At 51.2% G+C, this 19,766-nt stretch overlaps 1 protein-coding gene across 2 annotated transcripts in view; it reads right to left on the reverse strand.

Moving 5' to 3' along the window:
* The window catches only part of PAK5 (p21 (RAC1) activated kinase 5), a 136,118-nt gene extending 131,041 nt beyond the window's left edge, over positions 1–5,077 (reverse strand). Inside the window, exon 1 of one of the 2 annotated variants that reach the window (XM_062571543.1) lies at positions 4,981–5,077. The gene's annotated coding sequence lies outside the window, so the exon portion shown is untranslated. Of the gene's footprint in view, positions 1–4,930 lie in introns of both variants that reach the window. The other variant, XM_062571542.1, reaches the window with a different exon arrangement.
* Between the last annotated feature and the right edge of the window lie 14,689 nt (positions 5,078–19,766).

Consider the following 19,766-nt stretch of genomic DNA (forward strand, 5'->3'; position numbering starts at 1 on the left):
TGCTTTTAGTTGCAGCGTGCTCTTTCACTTTCCAGCCGCCTCCAGGAGAGGACAATAAATCCTAAACCACAAGTCAGAAAAAGGAAAAATCTGTAAAGCTATTTTTGATATCTCAGATCTTTGGCTTAGCCTATTTTGGAGCTGCATCTTTGTTCAGCAGAATCAAGACACTCCCCCCCGAGCCCCAGGAGGCCGAGGAGAGCGGTGGCCCGGGAGCCCCGATTCAGCGCTGGTCCTACCACCCCATCGCCGCCGGAGCCCCCTCCGCTCTCCTCCGGCGTGCTCTGGCTACCTTCACCGTTGCACAACCGCGTGCGTGCAAACGGCGCCAGCGTGCCCCATGCCGCAGGCTCCTCGGGGGCCGCGACAGCGTCTCACTGCGTGTCCTGATAACCCCCCGGCGCAGCGGGCTCGCAATCGCAGCGGCTCTGGGTGCACAAGCAACGGCCCATGTACACGGCTCTCGCTCACTTGTCCTTTAATAAATCTTTTGTTAGAGCACAACTGTCAGTGACAGAAAACAGCGGTCTAACCTGTGAGAGGTGAAGAACGAAACATAATTCACCCATCACCTCTGTTTGTAAGCAACTTCCCAGCCCCGTCTGCTCCGAGACGTGACTACCTTTGTACTTCCACCAGATGCACCTCGCAAAGGCAGCAGTGTTCTCGCTCGCCCCAGAGAAAAAAGGAGCTGGGAAAGACGCAAAGTAGCTGGCTTCATCCGCCACAGCTCGTCCCGCGCGACGGAAGGGGAGCGGGCGCTCCGCGGGCGCATGCAGCCCCGGGGAGCCTGCCGCAGCGGCCGACCCGCGAGCCTCTCGGGCACCCTCCCGCGGTCGAATCCCACGGCGCGTGCCAGGGCCGGGAGACGGTCGCTCTCAACGGGTTGACCCGCGCAACAAACCAAACGCTGCAGCGGTCCTGCTCATGGAGCAGGAAGCCCAAGGGGACACCAGACACCCAACCAGGCTGCTGTCCTCCAGGAGAAGCGACGCCGCGGGGAAGTTACCAGGGCGGTTGCTCCTTTCCGTTCCCCTCTCCCACATCAGCACGGCCTGAACACGCTCCAGCAGAGCTAACGGGGACGGAGGTCTGCTTTGAGAGCCGACACAGCAGAAACCTGAAGAGCAGCTCACGCCAAATCGGAGAGCCCAAACATCTCACTTCCCTAAGGACTGCCTCCCCCAGTACCTTTCTCCTAGGGTGGATGGGGGTGAGGACTCTAAATATTCACTTTGACGGAACATATTTTGCCTTTCTGGCTGTGGCGAGAGCCCTCCAAACGACACCAAGCCCGACCCTACCTTCCTGCCGAGGCTGGCGACAGGCAGGCTGAAACGCCGGCAAGAGTCCCCAGCGAGTCAGTGCGGACTAACAGATGAGAAACTTAATTAGAGTTGCCTGAACATTAAATATCATTAATAGAGTGCACAGAAATTTGCTCTATTTTTAATGGTCTCTATTTTTTTTTGCACACAGTTGTTGATGTTTTTGAAACTTCCCAGTTTTCAGCCCTTTTTTACCCCCTCAAGAAAGAGGCTGTTGCAAGCATGCTGCAGATCACTCTGTCCTCCTTACTGAATCTGCTGGTCATCGTAAACTGAATTTAGGAGGAGGATAATCTCAAAGATACCAGGTCCTTACAAGCTTTGTATTTAGGCAGCTAGGGAAGAGACACCCTACGAAAGTCCTATCAAGCCAGAGATTGGGGCACGAGACAAACCCATATGGGACAGCTGGGAAACCACACAGATCAACGGCGAGAGAGAAAGCGGTAGGAAATGAGGCTCATTTGGCTGTGCCATTCATTTTTGAGCAAGCAGTTAAAAAAAAAAAGGCAACAAAATCCAAAAAACCTTTCATGCTTTAAAAGGCTACTGAGTATAATAAGATTGTTTGGAAACATTTAATAGATTATAATGAGTGGAAAAATTTAATAGACTATAATTGAAAGACAATAAAAAAAGCGTACGCCCTCCAGGTGTAAGAAATGTCAACTGTGTGAAATCTCCAACACCAGCGTTGCCTTTTTTCGACGGCCGTAACGAGTAACCATCTTACGCAAATGGCAGATGGCTCGTTCAGCTTTCACCAAAATCCAGGGAAAATGTAGCCAAATTCCACAGCAGACCAAAACGAAAAACTCTACCAACTTCAGTGGGAACCAAAGCGCAGACAACCCTGGAAACCCCATCGGGAAGCAGGAAAAACACGTTAACACCACAAGCAGAGCTTGACTATCCTGAGGACAAATTTTAGCACAAGTTTTTTTGTTAGAGGTTCACGTGTATGCCAGAAACACGTGAGCCGTTGGCTGAGCCCCGGCGTACCCACGGACGCCCGTCAGCGGGTTCAGCGTGCGCCAGTCGGCAGGACTTCTGCTTCTGGTTTTGCAGAGCAAAACAGTAAAACCAGAATGAATTAATGAATTTGAACAGGAACACGCCAAAGGCTCAAGATCCTTCAGTGGAGCTGCTCTGGAGCAGTAACAGGATTTAAGCGTCAAGCCCGAGGGTGGTCAGAGAGGAGGGCGAGAGACGGCGGCTCTCTCCCTCCTCGGTTTTTCTCCCTCCTTTTACACCACCTCGCCGAAGCCGCACGCTACCAATGATGGATCTGTGCTAATGTCGTCTCTCGGGCGACACCTGAAGCCGTATGAACCAGACTCGTCCTAGAACGGAGCTTTGAACCCAAACTGCATACACCAACTGACATTAAAAAGAGTAATTTTGCCCATACTATCCCCCCGTTTCAATACAAAACCTGAGGCCGATATCACCAGTTAACGTGGCGAGGAGTTTGCTCTCAGGTGCCCGATGGCAAGAGTTGAAGCTGGCAAGCTAGCAAGTATTCGCGGCGCACGACAGCGGCACGCGCGTCTGCTGAAGGCTGAATTGCGCTTTTGTTCCCTAGCGCTGAAGCGATAGCTCTGAAATAAAACGCTTGGCAAGAAACTTGCTCGTTACCTATTTTCCTGCTGATTATTTAGGACTAGCCGTTGAGATTCTGAGATTTCAGGGAAATCTAAATAACCATCTACTGTGAACATTCACGATGGATGAAGGTGACCGAAAAAAACGTCACCTGGAAGCTAGCTGGGGCACCAAAGGAGCAAAGCAAGTCTCTGAGAAAAGGGATTTTCCAAGCCTGGCTTCAGGTGGGGCCGTGCCGAGGGGATTCTCCGATGGCTCGTAACCCAGCCTCGGCGACAGCACCGACGCGGCCTCTCCCGCGCACACAAACCACTCCTCCGAGACTCTCCGTTAAACCCGGTTCAGCGGCCAGCACAGCTGAAGGACAGATCGACACACGCGTAGTCACGCACACAGTGACCGGGTAAGCCTCGTTTCCTCAGGCTCAGGTAAAGAAATGCAAAAAATGGGTAACGCCACTCTGAGCTTCTGCACAAAAGCAAGGCAGAATTACGGCAGAGCGATCTAAAATCTTCCGATGGAAGTTTTTCTCTTCCAAGAAGCACAGTTTTACCTTAACCAAGAACATTCATAGAAAGTGTTTGAAGCAGGAGAAGAAAGTTTTGCTTCAGTGTTTTCAAAAAGATGCTGCCTTTCCCCTCAATCCACACCACAGTTTTACTTAGGTTACTGCAGACTAACTGTTTTGCAAAGCAAAAAAAAAAAAAAAAAAAAAAAAAAAAAGTAATTCCAAGGACCTTCCACCAACCTGAAACAAACTACGCCCCCCCCAAAACACTAAAAATAAAAAAGCCAGCAAGCCAAAAGGCAACCCATGGTTCACAAAGCTGTAACTGGAGCAGCAGCACCAGACCCTACTCCCTGCCTGCAGGGTCACCGGTGCTGGGGTCCTCCCCAGCCCCACGGTAAAGCAATGTGCAGAAGTCCCACGTCGGAAGAACCGAGCAGTCCAAAGGGCCATCCTGCAAACTGCAAATTGGGAGCAAAGGGAAAAAGCTCCCAAAGCAATTCCCCAGCTCCAAGGAAAGCACCCTCCACGCAACAAGACGCCCGTCCTCCACGCAGGTGCTGCCGGGGGGGGGGGGGGGGGCGGGGGGAGAGCCCAAATTTCTACTGTCATTCTAAGTAGCAATATTTAAAGTTTTACAGTCTCTAGCAGTAAACAGGCTAGGAACAATGCATCAGCATCCAGTGCCCCTATATGTATTTATAGATAGCACGCGTCAATGGGCCACGGAGAGCCACCGTATCGCAAGCACCTGATCTGCCTATGCAAAAGGTCTCTAAAGGACACGAGTGTCACAAGGGCTCGCTGCTGGCCTCCGGCCCCTCGCAGCTCGGGGGGGATTTTGTGCTTCGCTGCAATGACAGCCGAGTTGATTTAGCGCTGAGCATTTGGGAAACGATAAATAAATAAATAAATAAAATAAAATCCATTGTTTCTCTCTGTTCAAACGCAAGGCCGGTGCGTAACAAAGAGGAAGACAGGCAGCCCGGGTGGCGGCGGCTGGCTCGTAGGAAATTCTCCAAGCGGGATCCACACCGAGGGTCCGAGCCACACCGGGAGGGGGAGGGGGGAAAAAAAAGGGCAAGAAAACCCTTTTTATTGTTTTTTATTTTTTCCTCCTCCTTTTTCGGCCTAAGTCTCAACCGTAATTTGAGCAAGGCAGTTGCACCGCAGCCCGTTTTCTGCAGCCGGGAGCACCCGCGGCCGAGGGGCGCCCCCGGGCCGGCTCCGCGCGGCAGCGCGCGGCTCCGCGGGCGCGCACCCCCGGCGGGCGCGCAGCCCCCCGAGGCGGGCCGCGGAGCGGGCACGGCACGCGAGGGAAAGTTGGGAGCAACTTCCTTTGGGAAAAGAGACGGCCGAAAAGCCAAATGCCTCCAAACGAGCGAAAAAAAAAAAAGGGATAAAAGGGTATTGTTGCTGTAGAAATAATAATAATCATAGCAATAATAAAAGCACCTTGCACCTCGCCCGCCGCTTAAGCCAAACTCACCTATCCCCACCCTTAGGGACGGCAGGAGGGGGCACGGAGGGGGCACCCACCCGGGGCGGCCGCCGCGTCGGGTCGGGTCGGGTCGGGTCGGGTCGGGGGAGCCAAACCTGGTGCCGCCCCGCTGCGGCGGCGGCGCCCGGCGCTCCCCGCGCTGCGCTGCGCTGCGCTGCGCTCTGCGGAGCGGTGCGGAGCGGTGCGGTGCGGAGCGGCCGCGCCTCCCCGCGCCCGGGGCCGCCCCTACCGCGGCGGCGGCGCCGTCACACCGCCCCCAGCGCCATGTTCCCGCTGCATCCGCGCTGCGCCGGCGCCGCACGGCACGGCGCCGCACGGCACGGCACGGCACGGCACGGCACGGCACGGCCGCAGGTGCCGCCCCCTGCGCACGGCCGCGGCCTCCGCCCGGCGCGGAGCTTTGTCCCTCCCGCCGGGCAGCCGCGCGCGCACCCGCCCACCCGTGTGCACCCGCCCACCCGTGCGCACCCGCCCACCCGGGCACCCTCCCCCTCCCCCCCACGGACCCACTCAGCCACCCCCGTCCGCACATTCATCCCTCCCGTGGTCACCCCGGGCACCCACCCAATCCACCCACACGCTCACTCACCCGTTCACCCACCCGTGCGACGGTCCACCCACGCGTCCGAATGTCCATCCGCCCACCCACCTGCGCATCCACTTGTACATCCACCCATCCGGCCGTGCGTCAACGCTTGCACCCACCCAAGCACCCATCTAACCACCCACGCTCCTACCCATCCACCCACACATCCAGGTACCTATCCACCCACGCACCCACTTGTACCTCTACCCATCCACCCGTGCATCAATGCCTGCACCCGTCCAGCCACCTGCGCATCAACCCACCCGTGCCTCCAGACACCCACGCACCCACCCGCGACGCCGTTTCTTTGACCAGCACTAACTGCAGTCGCCGTTCCTTTTGTCCTGGATAACAGCCGAGAGCTCCGGCTGCCCCGGCGGGCAGAGACGGAGGTTCTCAAGCGCGCGCAAAGGGATTTCTGGGAGACCGCGCGGCCCCGGCCTGTCCCACCTGCCTTTCCCGCCTTCCCTGTATAATTCATCGGCAAAAGGCATTTACCAAAGCGCAGTGCAGAGGAGGAGAAGGATTGTCGTTGTCAAAGCGTATAAAAACAGCGCCACGGATAAAGGTGCCTCACCCCCGGCCACCACGGCCCGGAGCCGTGTCACACGGAGAACCCGGTCGTCATCCGTAATTTTTTTTTGTTTTGTTTTGTTTACACAAACAACTGTTCCAACGTGTTTTATTACTTGTGAGGTGGCCTTGAGCAATGCACAGACCCTAGATATAAATCCAGCGTAGGTGAACCAATAGGAAGGAAGCAATCAGAGGAGTATAAAAGCGAAATAAAGGTATATCCTATGTAATTTAGGTGTATTACTGCCTGCAATTTGCGCTTGCCTCTGAAAGCTGTTCTAAGCGTACATTTTCATATAATGTTCCATAAGAAAGATTAAGATTGCCTTTAATGAGGGTACACGTCAATCTTTGCAAGTGTTAGACCAGGAGAAGTATCATGGTGTGCACTCATGTATGACCATAAACCTCTCCTGCCAGGAACTACTGAACACCAAGAGCAAAGTGTTTTTCAGAGGCACGTAAAGCATTAGACATCTGGAAAGAAAAGACTGAGAACGGCTCCGTTTATACAGCCTGGTACGAGAAAGGGGTGATCCTATGTTTAACGAGCTAGAATTAAACGTCATTTCTAGTTTCTTTGACGTAGGCTTCTGCCGAAACGCACTTACCGTGCCGAGGAGTAGAGAGCGTACGACAGAAACGTCTTGGAGATGCGGCTTTGCACCAGAGCCGCGCAGGGCAGCTGCAGTTTCCACAGGGAGCCGTGCTGGCGAGGAGAGGAGGAACGCCCGTAGCTGCGGCGAGCGGCACGCTCGTGAGTCCTTCCCCTCCCGAGACAGCCTCGCAGCCCCGCCGGCGCTCGCTGCTCCGGTCGCCGCCGCCGCTTCGCCTTCCCGAGCGGGCACCGTCGCTCCCGCCTGCCGCCCCGGACGGGGGGTCGGGCAGCCAAGCCTCGCCGGCCCTCCCCGCGCCGCGGGGAGCGGGAGGCGAGCTCCCTCCGCCGTGTCATTGCAAGTGACAGCCAGTCACTCTGATTAGGCCAAAACTGGAGGAAAACGGAGAAAGACGACAGCGTCGGCGAAAGCAAGCCGGGCTGAGGGCGGAACGATGGCCGGGAGGCGCCGCACCCGCGGGTCTTTCGCTCTCTTCCTGGCGGCTCTCGGAGGCGGCGTGCTCCCCAAAACGGCTGCCTGGGCTCCCCGGCCAGGCCACGCACCCCGGGCACCACTGGCCCGGTTCAGGGCCAAACGCCTTGCCTCGACCTGGGCTGACGGACCGAGGGGCTGCCCAGGTTGACATCTTGCAGCACCCGCAGCTCGGCTGCAGGGGAGGGACCGGGTTCGGTAAACGTTGCCCTGGTTTCCACGGCCTTCCCCCCCACCCCCAGGAATTGTCCTTTTCTCCAGGTTTTTTGCTGGCTCCCTGCTTGCTTTAGCTCAGCCCCGCTGCACTGAACGCTAGGCCTTTTCGGAGGCTCTCTGAACCCACAACTGCCACGCATTAATCACAGCTCTCGGCACTTACCGCAGACCTTACCGCCTTCAGTGTCTCGCGGGCCCTTTTCCCTTTTCCGACACGCAGCAGTGCAGGGAGGTGCAAAGACTGAGGCTCTAATGGCACTCAGCTCTTCACCCGAGCTCTGAACAGGTTTCTGTCCGTACTACAGCAACAACAAAAGAATCAGAAATTTACTCTTCCATTATCAGTAACGTTTGCTTCCATCTTATTTTCTTTGCTTTTCCCCCAAAACCACCGTTCTACCTAATACCGTAAGGTTAAACGCACTCCTTTTGCTCTTGAGGGAACATTGCGTTTGGCTGTTGGGAAAGTGTCTGCTCTGTCCTCCAAAACTGGAAGCGACAGCCATGACTCTTCCCCAGGACAGCGAGATAACCTCTCCTTACTGCATCGCTGCGGGCACAGGCGCTACAAAGACGAGCAGGCGCGGACAACCACAACCACCAACAGTGGATAAGGCTATTCAGAAACGGGGGACCAGAATTCAAATTCCTAAATCTGGGAGTCAAAACGCTTTCCAGGCGCACACGGCACACGCCGCCTCCGAGGGGGTGCCGCCCTTGCCCAGGATTCGACGTGATCTCAGCCATCACGGTCTGACTCGTCTTCCCACAGCCCATCCCTGTTGAAGTCACCCTATTGCTTTTGCTGTCGGGTGGCTTGTTCGAGCGTCAGTGGTCTGGATAGCCAGGAGCAACGTTTGAAATCAGTTGCCACTGAAAGATGTTCAGGCTTCTGGGAAAAAAAGAACGAAAAAGCCAAGCATTTCATAAAAGAATAAAATAAATCTTGGACTTAAACTTCACTGCAGAGTTGGAGACTTACACCCTGACGTATAGACTGGAAATGACGGGTAAGGCAGTGAAGAGTCTTCAGTTCTGAATCAGCAAGAGCCACGCGCGTCTGTAACGCAAGGTGTTGCTTGTCAAATCTTGACATGAGCATATAGCTGCTGGTAGGAGAAAAATCAAGGCTCTGCTATTTTATCTGTAGTCTTCAGTGTGTTTTGGAGGAAATGAAGAAATTTCCTCAGTGACTTGGCAAAAGGGCACGACGACTGCTGGCCCTGTCACATCCGGCGCTGCTGCCTGAGCTGGGAAGCGGCTCGGGGTGGCTCAGCCTGGCTGGAGGAATCACACACCTGGAGGCGTGGGAGAGACGGGCGAAGGTCCCCCGGCCCCACAAGCCGGCACACGCAACAGCTGGAGACCCTCTCAGAGCCCAGCACACAGCCGTCCACTCTGCCAGCGTCCAGCGCTTCTCAGATGTCCTTCAACTACAGGACTGGGGAAAAACACGTTGCACCCGTGTAAGAGCGCAGGGAGAGGAAGGTGGCAATAATCCTCTCCATCGCGCCTGGCCCTGGCCGAGGGGCTGAGAGTCTCCTGGATTGCCTTTCACAAACTAAAGGGGACGCAAAATTTGGGACCCTCTAAGGACACCTTGGCCAAGCATACGAGCATCAGTTGGGACCCTCTAAGCAGACCCTGGCCAAGAGCATGTTAATCAATTGGGACCTTCTAAGGAGACCCTGGCCAGGTGTGTGCATCTCAAATACAGCCTCCTGGTGTTTCTCTGGAGAGATTTTTGCCCGTGTTGCCCCCACAGGGAACTTGGCCACAGGCTGCAGGAGCTAAACACAGGGCAGCAGCTCCTGGGGCTGTCTCTGACACCTCCTGCGAAGGAGGCTGCCGCGATGCCTCCTGGATGGCCAGATACTGCTCTGCCTGGGGAGTCATTAACACTAAGAAACCGGATATCTAAGTCGGAAATAAGTCTCTGATATATCTGCAATAAAGTCAGATGAACTATCTGAAGGAAGAGTTTGACTATTTAATCCCTTCAGTCCAAAAATACGTGTGTGTACATGTACACATATAGGTGTGTGTATACCTATACACACTATATACACTCACCTATATGTATACACACATACACACACTCCAAAGCCCACAGCTTTTGAAAGAGGTTCATTTTGATTTTGACTTAATCTTGCACACATTGGTATAAATTAGAAATATGGCTCCTCAACTCATTGTAGCTGCAAGTAAGAGGGGGATGAACATGTAAAAAGTCCCCTTTTTCCAGGAAAAAAAAAAAGAATTAGAGCACAAGCTTTTTAAAAATGTATCTATGCTATATGTTAAAAAAAAGTCAACAGTTTTCCATTACATTGAATGGATGACACTGAATATTACAGCCTGGGTTTCCCTGTATTATTATAATGAATGAAAACAAACCTCCTGCAAACTGTAGATGAAGTTAAACCATTGAAGTGGCTAAAATATTTGCTAAACCACCTGGACCAGGAGTTTCTCGAAACTCCAAGTCAATCACATATAGGTACATTTCTCTTCTGGATGCACAGAAAGATGTTTTCCGGTTCACTCAAAATTAAGAAAACAATCATGGATTGAAACTGAAGAGAGAACAGGTTATTCTGCTTTCCCAAAGTGAGCTTTTACCAGGATTTTGTGCTTAGAAAGAGCCACATCTGTTTGCTGACAAGAGGCAGTAGTTCCTGCTCTCAACACCGTCAGTGTCATGTGCAGCATACATTTAGATAACTGTACTCTTGCCCTTACCACTTATGCGGGTCTTATGTTTAAGATCATACTCTGACTTAAAAGATATTAACAGATGTATGTTTCTTACTTGATTTTGTAGTGTACCTTAAGACAAATTAACACTGAGATTAGTCATGTAGTAGATGTCAGTCATCATTCTGAAACATGAAATGTGACGAGTTAAAGAACTTTAGACTTAAATGCAGATGCTTAAATAAATACTGTGATAGAATATGCTGGAAAGTGTAAAACAGCACTAGAGAGCAGTGAATAAGTATCAGTTGTTCTTTAGGAAAATCCTTAAAGTACAAATGAACAGGATTATTTTAAATAATTATGTGTTTCCTACTAGTTGATTTAAATCATGATGAAAATTGTTGATTAAATCCCTGGTTTAAACCAGTGCCCCTTAATGAGGGTGCAAGCCCATAAACGTAAGCCCACAACAGCAGTGAAAAACTCTTCAGAGAAGGAACAGCTTTTAGAGGAATACTTCCAAGGCTGACAACTCAGTGTCCTTTCTTTGCTAAAAGAAAGATAGGTCTTATCGCACTCGGCAATTTTTCTTCCCTAAGCTCTTAACGTTGTAAAAATAGTAAGAACAGGGCAGTAAGTCATAGGATGTTCACAGACGTATTATGCAAGTGTGGCTGAACTTGTGATCCTTTTAGCGAACCGTTGGAAAGGAAGATGAAGCGCTGCTGAAATGATTTAACAGGCGGATCTGAAGTCCCTGGATATTGCAGATTAACACCCCGCTCAGCTACTCCTCGCAGGGCCGAAGGCTGCTCCGCACGCCGTCGATCGAAACAGGCTCTCCCCTATAGCCCTAGTCCACGGTGCTTCCCATTTCTCGTGGCTTCGGAGGACGTGGGGTTGGTCCCTGCCGAGGCTGCGCCAGCGCAACCCCGCGGTCCCTCCACGTCTGTAAGGGTCTTCGCGCCGTCCCGCGTTCCTCCTGTGCTCCCAGCTGCCGGATACAAGCTCGGCGTCTCCGAGACGGACAAGTCTCAGGGAGCTCTCGACCCCCAGGCTATAGCTACAGAGTGATCCGGGGACGCCCTCGTTGCCCCGTCATTTTGCCGAAACGGCGTTATACCTCCGTGCAACGCCGCTCTGCAAATCTGCTTCCAAAAAGGCTGCCTCGTTTCTTCAAAAAGCGTTTCCAGCGCTTAGTGAGATCTCGCAGAGCCCCTGACTTTGCAGCTGGCAAAGTCTGCAGCATGTTTACAACACCCTGCATAATTTGGCTATGAGATAATGTATAGTATAGCCCTTCAGTGGTGCACAGTGGGAGAAGAACAAGGGAAAAAAAAAAAAGTAATGGAAAGCCAAGAAAAACAGATGGTAGCAAGCTCTCCAAGGGGCAAGAATGAATAAATAACTGCAGAATATTTTTCCCAAGGAAAAATATATAGTCAATAAATAATGCAATTGTTAGGAAATGCAAACTATATAGAACGTACATTTTTTCAATGTTAAACAATGGCACATCAGTAGGACCAATGGTCTATCCTGCACTCTTGCCTAAATGAAACAGAGGACTAAAAATAGCATTTCTCGGAAAATTTCTTTTTTTGACCTTGAGACTAGATTTCACACTTCTTGGGAAATTGTTCTATAGATAATGGGCCAAATCTTTAGCAGGCATAAATCAGAGTGGCCTAGCACTTACATTGCTCTTTAGCAGTTTTATATCTTTCACAATCTAAGCTAAGTCTGCAGTCCTTCAGGGGAAGAAATACTCAAATTTCATGGAAACTTTTCTGTGCCTGCTATCAGGATCACCGGAAACTATATTTACTTCATACATCTCTATGTGCTTCCAAAATGATTAATTGATGTCTCTCCTTTTTTCTTTAAAGCACATCAGGTCAAGCTACGAGGTGGGGGGGGGGGACTGCTTTAAAAAAAGCCGAGTATACGCATAATCATACTTTTAGCAAAAGATATTTCTCCTCTTTATATGTCACCTAGAGGAAGCCAAGCAACATATGGGACCCTGAAAGTTGTTCTCTGCAGATCTGTCAATGCATTTTAGTGATACCATGCATCAACCCCAACTCTGCTACTAGCACAGACTTCTCCACGTAGGGGCTGCCAACTGGCCTACCGTCGATATTCGACATGAGACAAATCGTCTCGGCTACACTAATGTAAGGGCCCAAAGAGTGAAAACCTGCAAGGTATTGCATGGAACAAAAACATCTCCCCAGCATCCCTGGTGCTTGCTTGGTCACCCGCTGGCCCACTGGTGGTGGAGAAGGCAAGTCAGCAGTCATCTATTTCCCCTCTTCCTGCTGCCCAGGTTCAGAGGTGGGTTAGCAAGCAAAAGACACACAAGCTGGATGGGGCAGCAGCTTGCACAGTGGGTGTCAAGCCCTAAGCTAGGTCCCCTGGGCCACCCTGGAGAGGGTGGTTTTGGGCAGTAACACAGATCAAACTCTGCAATGGTGCAGATCTCCTGGAGAAGCTCCTCTGAGGAGTTACACCTTGCATAAAGGCAGCTACAGCCTGGAGGTGGCGCAGGAGCACCCAGCAGATCCGAAATCCTGCACCACCATGACCCAGCTCGTGCCTCAGAAACATCGGTTCATCTTCACATGCGTGAAACAGGGCGGCTCCCTTTTCATTTCTCCTTCAGGAGCTTGGGACTCAGAGGGTTGGTTGACTGTGAAACTTAACTGCCTTCTGCCAGTATTTCAATAAATCAAAGTCATTGGCACCACTGCTGCAGTTCTTGGAAGCCAGTGGAGGCAATGGGAAGGAAGGCTCCCACCTTCTCACTAGTGCTTTCCTGGAGGCAATGAATTATCATGTCCAATACACTGACAGTATTTTCATCCAGGATCTCTTTCTTTTCCACCAATGTAAATTTGAAACAGCAAAGTCACTGGTGCTACTCTAGTTTTTAACTCTTTCTCCTCTTTTCCTCCTCAAAAATATGCTGCTCTCATGTTTGGGCAGAAATCACTTTTACTAGGAAACTGCATATGCAAAGAATCCTATCTCTAAAAATTGCAGTATTTCTTTCAAAGCAAGTAGCAAGCAAACAAGACTCGCAACTTCCAGGAACCCTTGTTCCCTATCCAGCATTTAATAAGTATTCCTCTCTCTTACATCAACTCCAAAAGAAAATTTAAATTCAAGTGATTTCCAGGGAGTGACCCAGAATTTATATCAGCATGGTCAGGTTTACATGTGCATGAGCTGCCATAAAGTAAGGAAGGATCAGATGCTGTTCCTTTCAAAACTGGACAGATTTCCAAAGCATACTAGCTGTTGTAGGAGGCAGTTGTTGGTAACACCTCCAGATTTAGCACAAAACTGCTAACTAAAGTACTTCCTTTTGTTTGACCACATGGCCAAATCCTGAGGCCATTACGTTTTAATGCCAAAATTGACTATTATTTTGGCATCCTCCACAGCAAAGGAGTTTTGCCCAAGTCAGAAGAAAGGTGAAAACAGACAGTTTAATCACACTTCCATTTCAGTTTATTTTGTGTTTCCCCAGGGCTGCATTCTGACAGACACATTACTTGGCCCTGATCCTGTCCTGCCACCACAGCATCCTTGCATTATTCCTGCTCTTGCCATTCTTTACTCTCTCCAGTCACTTAATCTGAGAGAGATGTCTCTGATCCTTATTTTGCAGGGTACAAGAGACCACATTAAAAGTATTTTGTTACCTAAAGCATTTTTGATGACAAACAATTCTTTGCAGCAAACTCTCAGCTAGGCTGATACGGTAGAATAACGGAATTGCAGTTACCTGGTAGAATATTTTCTATAGTTCTTTTACCAGTATTAAGTACTCTGCCTATATTCTCTCTCACATAAGTGTCTAAAATTATAAAGATCAAAACAACCTCCATTTATATACAGGTGTGCTTTTGCATTCAAGAGATCCTCCAAGTGCTAAATGTAGTCAAAACCAAATTCAAATTCCAGCTACTTCTGTGCTAATATGCAACAACCGTTTAACGATACAAAACTGTGGCTGTAGAATTAGACACTGAAAAGGATTAAATTAAACTGAAAGGGGAAGTGTTACGAGCCTGCAATTGGTTTGCTCACGATGCCAGTGCCCATTTGGTCTCATCTCGAGTACTGTGTCCAGTTCTGGGCTCCCCAGCCCAGGAGAGACATGGAGCTACTGGAGAGAGTCCAGCGTAGGCTACAAGGATGATGAGAGGGCTGGAGCATCTGCCCTGTGAGGAACGGCTGCGAGAGCTGGGCCTCTTCAGCCTGGGGAAGAGGAGACTGAGGGGGGATCTCATCAATGTGTACAAGCACCTGAAGGGAGGGTGTCAAGGGGACGGGGACAAACTCTTTTCAGTTGTCCCATGTGACAGGACAAGAGGCAATGGGCAGAAATTGAAGCACAGGCAGTTCCGCCTGACCATGAGGGGGAATTTCTTCCCTGTGAGAGTGATGGAGCCCTGGCACAGGTTGCCCAGAGAGGTTGTGGAGTCTCCTTCTCTGGAGATCTTCAAGGCCTGCCTGGATGCAACCCTGTGTAACAAGCTCTAGGTGACCCTGCTTCAGCAGGTAGGTTGGACTAGATGATCTCCAGAGGTCCCTTCCGACCTTACCGATTCTATGATTTCTTTCCTTTGACACAAGGACCCACCTCACCACCTTTTGCAATCACTGCAAACAGGACTGGGGCTTTGCCAAAGCCTCCTCCCCTCTGTACCCAATGGCACAACGACTTAAAAATCTGCTTCGGCTATGCCAGCACCAACCGTGGTGGTACGGCTGGAGGATGCTGAAGAGTTTCTGGGAGACGTCCTGCTTGGGCTGTGACTGGATTCAACCAGTCATCCTACCTTCTAAGCCCTTTATTTTCTTGAAAATCTTGCCCGTATAAAACAATCAGGCCCCTGGTGTTTTGTTCTTGAATACTGGGATCTAGAACAGTTCTTGGGCTCGTCTCTATGATCCGTTTTCAAAGCAAATGAGTATCCAGCCTCTGGGAAGAAACACCGACTTGATCAGAGTGGAAGGTGCTCTCCGTCAGCAGGGTGCATTGAAGAGATCTTAAATGCTGACAGGAGCAGAAAAATGTCCTAGGGACAAGATAATGATTACTTCCTTAGCGCTGGTAATATGAATCTTTCCCACAGAACATATTGCAGCAGTAAGAAGTTGGTCATCTCTAAGTCTGCCCCATTGGCTATCAATCTTGGGAATCACCTTCCCCCTTCCTCACCAGTGTCAGGAGGCCTGATTTAGGAGCTGGGCTGAGACCATGGATCCTATCTAATGTACAGTAGGAACCAGTCTGCTCCCTGGTCCTCGTTCAATAACGGAATGAATTTTGACCCTTTAAAAGTCAGGGGGTTAACATAGCTATTGGGCAATACTGAAATTGGAAGGACGTAACTGTAGGCGAGCACAGTCTTCAGGAAACAAAACAAAAACATGGACATGCACATGCTGTTTCAGTCCAGCAGATCCTCCCGAAGTTAGATATTGACAGCATACAAACAGCAATCAGACTGTGCATCTGTGTGGATACCATGGAGGGGAAGGAGAAGATCCTGTCCTTCCAACAACAAATGGCAAAGAGAGAAACCATGGATCAGGTGTTCAGAGGTATTTAATTATTCATTTCCTTTTGAAATCAGGCAATGAATCCTGAATGCTCAAAAAGGATGTAGGCTTACTTGGTTTGTCCAGTGCAAAATCACTCTGGAAACAGAAAATCAGAATAGCTCCCTATCCTTCTGCAGCCTGTTCCAACAAGTTAAATGTCTTGCTAAATCTGATATCACAGAGCTTTTCTTTCTGCCCTGTTGTTTGTACTTACTACTGTCAAACCAGCCTCTCACTGAAGGAAATAGAGTCTGTTGAACTTGAAAACATTGTAAAGATGCACTTCCAAGGCTGGGGCAGTCCCTCACCATCCCCACCAAGGAGTTTTAATTTTGAGACAGTGATCATCAGGGAACCGTTCCTCATTTGCTTTGAGGCAATGCCTGCTGACAGATAAACGCACGGACTGCTGAATTAGCGTGCAGTCACAGCAGTACCTGAGGGGCTGCTGGAAAATCCAGTTTTTCCTTCAACATCTCCCACTGGGAACCTACTGAGGATGGGCTAAAGGCTTCACTCGTGCTATGGTCGTACACAAACCCTGCATGCTTTAGGGACTGGGTTTCAAGTGAACAAGTAAAAAAGAAGTCACACCTATAGAAAAAGGCTGGATTTGGCATACTCAAGGGAAAACAGCAAGAGCCGCAGAAACCGGCAGTCCCAGGCCTGGAGCTGCGGCAATGTGTGCGTCAGGTAACCACTGAGAGTGCCAGGGTAGACCTTGGCCTTGGCTGGCTCTGGACTCCCATTTGGATGTGAAAAGCTGACTGGAAGGGAAGAGCAAGACAGAAAGGGTTCAGGATCACTTTTGGTGAGTGTCCAGGAAGAATGCACGTTACTTTGGGGGAAATCTCTGCATTTCTGACTCTGAGCAGCTGGGGAATCTGCAGGTCTCCCCTCTCCAGCTGCCTCTCTGCCAGAAACTCTTTTATCAGAGGCAGCAGGAACTGATGTGATTTTGCAAAATGCCTCGTGCCTACAGAGCAACCGTCTCATGGTATCCTTGGCAGAAGGCTGCCCGCTAGCTCTACGGATCAGCCACGTGGTTGGGGAACTCCAGCAGCCAAACTGGCCTAAAACCAGAACAACAAAACCACACATACATGCTGGCCCCCTGCCCACCCTGGCACAGGCTCTGGGGGGTGTTGATGGTGCAGTGGGCTCTGCCAAAGGGCCAGCTGCATTTTCTCCAGCAGGTTGTGAGTCAGTAAGAAAGAATTGCAGCAGGACAGAGTCAGGAGTGTGTTATCTGGCTGACAAGGTCTTTCCCTGGAAAATACAAGGCTATAGGTACCCAAGCTAGCTTCCTTCATCCCTGTCGGGCCCTGTGGTCTCACACAAGCATGACTTTGGCCCCAGATTGCTCTGCTGTTATCTAAACTCTTCTCAGGCAGCAACCAGCAGCTTTGCAGAGCTGCTCCTTGGAGGGAGGAAGAGATCACAATAAGAAAACTAATTTTTCCTTCTAGCTAAAGGCTGGCTTGGTTTTACCCTGCACAAGCATTGCAAGAGCAGAATAAAAGCACTATTATAGAAGAAAAAAAAAGCAGCAGAGAAGAAATTCTCTTTTGCAGACAAATAGCACTGATAGCCCAAGCCAGAGAGGAAAGAAAGCAATTGCCAGCAGCAGGCAGAAGACCGTTGCTGGTCATCTCTGCTGGGAACGCCAGCTTGCGAAAAAACGGATGAAAACTCCTCAAACCCACGCTAAACCTCCTACACCCCAAAGTACCTGGGGGCTTGTGCAAGCCAGAGCAAGGCCGGGGCCAGCTCCGCAGCCCGGGGCTGCCGTTCCCACCACGCAGCGTGGGCCTGCACGGTCTGCACGGCAAAGCTGCAGAGAGCACTTCAGCCCCAAGGGCATCACGCGGCGCTACCCCAGCCTTCACCGCCCGCGCGAGGCGAGGGCGGGCGCAGCAGGGTTTTAGGTGCTTCTCCCCAGCCTTCCTCCTTGTTTGGCCTTCACACCTGCAGGAAGCCACCCCTGACTTTGAATACCAAAATGCTCTTTTTAACATCACCTTTTCTGTAGGTTTTGTGTTTCCAAGTGCGGGAGTAGCTCCAAAACAGGGGCTTGGAGAAGAGCCTGTGACCACGCATGAGGAAGCCCCGTGCTGCCCACGTTCTCCCCAGCAGATGCTGATCTGTCTGGTTGTGATTACTCCCTCCAGGACCTCTAAATCCAGGCTTTGTGGATTAAGGAGTCTCCCCAGCCCAGCTGAGGGAACCCTCCTTTAATCCACTGCCGCTGGCCTTACAGCACTGGGGAAAAAGCAGTGTTTTCCATGGAGCATCTCCAGACACCCGCGATCGTGGCGGTCGGCAGCCTCAGCAAAGAGCAAGTCCCGTAGTCCCCATCTCCATCCCGGACCTGCCCCCCAGCGCTCACTCAGTAATCCCATGTTTTACCTCTATTTTCTCATTAACAGGGCTGGCTGAAACAGTTCCTCTACCTGCACTGTCCGGGCCAGCCCGGCTCATAGGACGGTGCTGCTGGTACATCTGATGGGGGAAAGAGCGTGAGCGTTAGACAGCCGAGTCATCCTGCCGCCGGCACGTCACTCTCCCAACTCCTCAAGTCAGGTGGCTCTCAAAGAAGGTCAGATTCACCAACTTAAAAAATAATAAAAATAGATAAGACCTATATAGAACTGTTTAAAACTTATTTAAGACCTACTTATAGAGGGGGAAGAAAGCTTGGACTCTTGGACAACGCAGAACCCTATCTTCCAACAACAGCTATTAAAAGCATCATGAGATAGCAGCCACCGTTATCACTCCGGGCCCGACCTGCGGCGGCTGGAGGGAGACGCGGCAGCTTTGCCGTCGCGGGAGCTCCCTCCAGCGTGGCGGGGGAGCCGGCCCCTGGCTCCCTTGGCACGGCTGGACACGGATCCGGCCACCATGGCGCACAGGTCCCTCTCCAGTCACCTTCGTTTAAGCCCCTCGTTAGCAGTGGTGAGCGGCAGCCTCCAGGCAGAGCGCCCTCCGCCTCGTCCGTTTGTACAGTCACCACGGGCTGCAGCAGCATTGATTTTTCTTTTTAATCCGTTTTTGCGCTGGCATGCTCCAGCTTAGCGTGCGAGCCTTGCTGGGGGAAGGGAGGCTTAATTTAATTTGTGCAGGGCCCGGGAACAAAGATGCTGGAAGCGGTCGCTCTCCCCCCGTTGCTCAAAGCCCGAGTGGGGAATAGAGCACAACAGCAGCCGTCTTATTCCCCCCCTCCCCACACCGCTTCGTTTTCCTAGGGCATTGCCCAGCCACGCTTGCACGTGGTACTAACAGGCAGTCGCAGGCAGCAGCATCGCTTTAAGCTTTGAACTGCAGAAAGACACATTCATGCCGAACAGGCTCGTTGCCATGGCAATGAGAGATACCCCCTTACAAGGGTATCACTGCGGCGGGAGAGCCGCGGAGCCACTCTCCCGCCGGCCGCCCGGCGCTCCTGCCAAGGCTCGGCCGCCGCCGCGGCGCTCCCACCGACGGGATCTCCGCTTCGGTCTGATCCTGGCTAGGAAATCCAGAAAGTTAACACATTTTTTTTCCTCCGGTCTCCCAATTCAGGAGCACTTTACCCCTATTTAATAAGCAGAAAGTCTGGGCAGGGTGGGCTTGGTTACTTGACTTGCACAGAAATTCCCTGGCTATAGGGGAATTGAGGTACCCTATAATTCCAGTTTGGCACCTCACCATTAAACTCCCCTTCCTAGCTCTTTTGTTCAACCCCTTTGGTAAAAACAATGCATTAAATAATCTTGTAGATGGCTGTTATCTGAATACCAATTTGGAGCTACATTATTTGAGTTGCGTAAGCACTGACAGTTATTACTAGTTACACCTCCGCTCTGCCAGAGTGCCACGCACTCTGTATCGGCCTGTTGCACGTATGTGGAGTCGCACACGGGCTCTTCCTTCCCCACAAGAAGGTTTGAGGCCCTGCACACTGCAAAGGTCAAGTTTTACACAGGTATAAGTTTGGGGATCTCATCAACTAATCCTGAGTATTAGAACCAAAGGGCTAGTTGTTGAGACT

The sequence above is a fragment of the Rhea pennata genome, chromosome 3 (assembly GCF_028389875.1).
Source record: "Rhea pennata isolate bPtePen1 chromosome 3, bPtePen1.pri, whole genome shotgun sequence".
Lineage (NCBI taxonomy): Eukaryota > Metazoa > Chordata > Aves > Rheiformes > Rheidae > Rhea > Rhea pennata.